We start from the raw sequence: 5,020 nt of genomic DNA on the forward strand, positions 1-5,020 counted from the left end.
GTGGAGGGCAGCCTTGCTGATACTGTTAATTCGCTTGACACGCTCAATTGCTGTGGTGAGATTTACATGAGGAATGAACCATTTGTATATATGTGGGGGGTGGGATCTAGGAATCCTTTAAACTTAGCTTAAATGCTGTAAAATTTATGCTTTACTTAGAGGAAAAACAGTTATCCTTTTTTATGAATTAAGCTAGCTGACATACATGTAAGGAATAAATCATTGATATGATTATGCCCAGATAGTACTTAGATATCGTTGCAAATTTGCACACATTTACTATGGGGTTACTGGTATATCCTATTTCACATTATTTACTTTACTAGAATTTAGTCTCAGGATCATTTTCCTAGGCCAGACAGTGACAATAATTACAGACAAAACATATAAAGTCAAATGTTGCGCATTGGGCTATTGGCTTTAGCATTTAAGATTATTCACCCAAAACGCATTCCTCTGGCTGGTTTGTGTGGTTAAACTATGAAGTTAGGTATAAGTCCTTTTTAGGAAAAAATGTAATCCACAGGCAGCTACCATAACACTGAAGATCTGTGCTGAAATTGATATGTTGTGTGTTTTAGACACATGTACATGGTGTGTGTGTCTGTGTGTGTGTGTGTGTGAGGTCTTGCTTTATATTGCGCAATATTACATTGTGCAATCTTGCATTGTGCAATTTAGCTGTTCAAGTGTGTGTTATTGATGATCCATCATCACAAATTCACATTTAATTTGATGATTCAACTTACATCACATCACATGTACATGCATCTTTTTTTCATGTAGACATTTTGACAATGTAGATCAAAACGTATGATACATACGGTGCATTCCAACTACACTAAATAGACAATTTCCAGATACGCAGACCTACATGTCCATTGAAGTTAGACCACCATCACTCTTCATGGCAGGATGTATAAATTTATAGTAGAAATCAATAAATGTTGACAGCATCAAAGGCCCAGGGTTGTCACTATTACCCTGAAGGCAGGACCTTTTGAGAGGGTTGCAGAACCATCACCTATGTATCAAGGCCCAATCGCTTTGCCATCCCAATTTTATTCCATTATTATCAGATTGGCCTATTGTTTTTTGATAAGTTTGCACACCCCTTCAAATATCATATTGAACAGGATAAATTTGCACACATTTATTGTTGGGATACTGGCTGATCCTGTTTCACTTTATTTCCTTTTACTAGAATTCAGAATTTATAACTTTTACTAGAATTTGGAACCTTTACTTGAAGACTCAGAATCATTTTCCTAAGCCAGACAGTTGTCACAATAATATCAGACAAAATACTATGTAGACATAGTTTTGGGCCACCTTTATCTTTTGAAGTATATCATTATCATCGTATCGTTCCGTGCCAGTACTGCAGCCAGGCCACGGTATATGTACATATTGTATGCAGGTACCAGTGTTTTTTTAAGTCCAGAATTTAAAAGGCCTCTCCGATTTGCATATCTTTGACATCAAGGGACTTTTAGCCTATGTTTGAAGTCTGTTCATACATCTATCATGGTGCCATCATGGTTCACGAGAAATGGCTACAGAAATGCTCTTGAACTTGGCAGTGTGTGGCCAAGTTTAAAGCTAACCACATCTGAAGAGTTTAATGCAGTCCATATATCATATATGTAGCTCTGGTAGATAAGGACTTAAAGGAGGCAGCATAACGAATGCACTGTCACGCATCCCCCTCCAGCAATGTTTCACTCCCACGGAGGATGTCACGGCCATTTCATGCAGATTCTGTTTCATCTTGCTCAGTGAGTACAAGATTTAAGTGCATGTAGTCCTCAAGGAAGGCGCAATATTGTACATGACTGATAAAAGAAACGTGTGGTACACACATGAATATTGAAAAAAGGAATTACCTAGTTTTCATCTTGAAGAGGATGTCACGGCCATTTCATGCAGATTCTCTTTGATCTGGCTCAGTGACTGCAAGATTTAAGAGCATGTATAGTCCACTAGGAAGACGTAAAATTGTTTATGACTGTTTAAAGAAAGGCGTGATGCAGACATAAATATTGTAGAAAGAATTCACCAAGTTTTCATCTCACAGAGGATGACACAGCCATATTATGCAGATTCCGTTTCATCTTGCTGAGTGACAGCGTAAGATTTAAGAGCATGCAGTCCGCAAGGAAGGTGCAAAATTGTACATGACTGTTTTTAAAAAAAAACTTGTGATACAGACATAAGCATTGTGAAAAGGAATTACCAAGTTTCCATCTCACAGAGGATGTCACGGCCATGTTATGCAGATTCTGTTTGATGTTACACTGCTCCATTACGGCAAGATGAAAGAGTGCTTAGCCTGCTAGAAGGACATAAAAGGGTACGCTTACCAAACGTAACATGCTCCGTTACAGCCAGATTTAAGATCGTGAGAACCTGGGAAGATGTAAAAGTGTGCACATGCTAACTAGCGTTACCAATCAATATTTCCTTCAAACTTCAAAGAATGTTCTTCTCTGTTGTAAACAGTAGTCTTTACAGTCCGGATTGACGTTTTTATTGCAGACCTATCTTGTCAGGTAATACAAATCATAAATTCTTTATTAGTCATAAGCTCAGAATCTACTGAATGTATAAGGATTAGATCTAAAAAAAGATAAGCTGTAGAATAATCTAGATTTAGATTAATATTACTGCAATTAATCTGGATTAAGCTTGCATGTCTTGGCTATGAGAGCTAAGCTGCTTTTGCAGATATTTGTTTAGCAAGCTGTTTTAATTCCAAAAGAACTTGTCATATATGATATTGGGAACTGATGAAGAAATATCTGACGGAACTCCCATGAATGTTTTATACCTGTGTCATGGTATCGCGTACAGCCGAATCAATCCGAAGCTCCGCTGGGCGCCAGGGGCGCGAGAAATTTTATCGACAACACCATGCCGCGACAACAGATCAAGATAAATATGAGAATGATTGCACTGACATTGCACCAGCTGTGGAGAAAAGCTAGAGGGATTTGAAGTATCAAAGAACAGTGGAAAATCTTAAGGGAAATGTGATGTACGCATGTCTACATTAGAAACTATTGAAGGATTAAAGATTTCTTCTATTTGGAGAAGTTGATTTATGATTGTGAAGAAGAAAGGGATAAACCCCTTAGGGTGTTGTTAGGAAGAGTAGTAGTGTCAGTACATGTACAGCATTTATATGAGGTACTGACAAAGTTTTGGAGAATAATTGAATGGACAGCCAATTTGTAATGGTAAAAGACTGTCTGGCAATGTGCGTCATATTGTAATTACATTTTCCCTATGGCTTAACTTTCCTCAAAGACTCATGATGCCAATTCAGATTTGATTGAAACCGAAAGATGGATTTTACAAATATCACATAAGAGAGTTATATGAGCATGAATAATCAAATGATCTGCGAGAGAGTTACTTCTTTCAAAAAAATTATTGGCAGAGTTTGACATTTTGATAGATATGTACCATTATGTTTACATGTAAGTGAACGTTATAAGAATTATTTCTATGGCTGTCTGCATAATCTTTAAAAGACTCATGAGACAAAGACATACAATATGAAATATGTACATCTCATCCAGAAAAACTACTTACATGTAACGCTGGTTCACCTTTATATGAGGGTCACCAAAAGGTATATCCGTTTGTAAAAAAAAAAACGTATGTAGAGATATGAAGTCGACGGACGGTGTTTTCAAATCGGAACATTTTCGAAATATTGCAAATTTGAAACCACAGTCCGCAGATTTAATACTCCTAAAAGTGCTGTTTGTAAAGACAACGGATAAAGGTTACCCCACGGATAAAGGTGAACTACCTGTAGCGTTACATATACATGCATGTGCATGTGATGATTTCTATCTCAAAGGAAAACAGGTTCTAGGAGATATGATAGAAGTTATAATGAGACCCAGTCCTCTGGGTATGATTGAGAAAACCAATATCAGGAACATAGATCTAAGCATCCCCCGGAGATGAAAGTATACATGTACTGCTGAAGCTTATTCCTGTCACCTTGCCAAGAGTTGATTATAAATACAATATAACAGAAGATTGTGAAGGCTTGAGGCTGTTTTTGGAAAGTGAGAAATTGACATGATCAAAAGTTTCACACATTTGCTGGTAGCAATGTTGCCCTAACTCTTAATATGATATTACAGTACAAAGATCTAAAGATAGACTAGTTGGTAGATATATACTAAGGCTGGGTACAGAAAATCGAGGTCCAACTACAGTCCAAATCCAGAGGTTCAGGTCCAGGGCTGGACTTGAATTTGGACATGATTATAATAGCACAGTAGTTGTACCATATCTTATTCTGAGAGCAAGACATCATTACAGGTACCTGTTTTAGTACTACTAATTATGATCAAATTGTATATTGGAATACTAATTATTTTCAATTCACATTTAGTGCTAACCTCAAAATGAACCTTTGTGCCAAAAAAGACAGATTTGAATTGTTTAATTTTCTAACCAATCAATTACATCATAGTAACCGTTCTTGTTCATTTTCTAATTTTCCATTGATCAGTCTAATGAATTTTTACAGTTAATTTTTGGGGGGACAGGCCCATGAGAAATATTGGTTTTATACTGGTAGCATGTACCGATGCCCCTACCTCATATACATGTAGACTACCTTTTGCAACCTTATCTTTAACTTGTGTCATAAATCTTACATGCACTTACATGTACATGTTTGCTGTGTTGGCAAAAATCCCAGACTACCAATACTGGTACTAGGCCTTGGAGGACATTTTTCATCATTGTCAACCACAAGATTGGAAGGAGATATCGTAGGGAGCTCCCAGGCATCCTCAATAACCTTGTGTTAATACAGCTGAAGGGCTGAATTTTTCTTTGGAAGAACTGTTATTTGGAAAGAGTTGAATTGGTGTTAAACTTGAACTTACAACAGTAATGTGTAAATGTAATATGTACATGTTTGTGTATGCCACCCAGAAAAATGCATTTAGAGAGATCGCCAACGTTACATCCCTCAGTATAAATTATC

General features: G+C 36.9%; 1 protein-coding gene across 1 annotated transcript in view; it reads left to right on the forward strand.

The window, feature by feature from the left end:
* The window catches only part of LOC118422614 (chromatin assembly factor 1 subunit B-like), a gene marked incomplete in the record, with an annotated part of 55,032 nt that overhangs the window by 29,523 nt on the left and 20,489 nt on the right, over nt 1–5,020 (forward strand).

The sequence above is a fragment of the Branchiostoma floridae genome, chromosome 9 (genome assembly GCF_000003815.2).
Source record: "Branchiostoma floridae strain S238N-H82 chromosome 9, Bfl_VNyyK, whole genome shotgun sequence".
In the NCBI taxonomy this organism is placed as follows: domain Eukaryota; kingdom Metazoa; phylum Chordata; class Leptocardii; order Amphioxiformes; family Branchiostomatidae; genus Branchiostoma; species Branchiostoma floridae.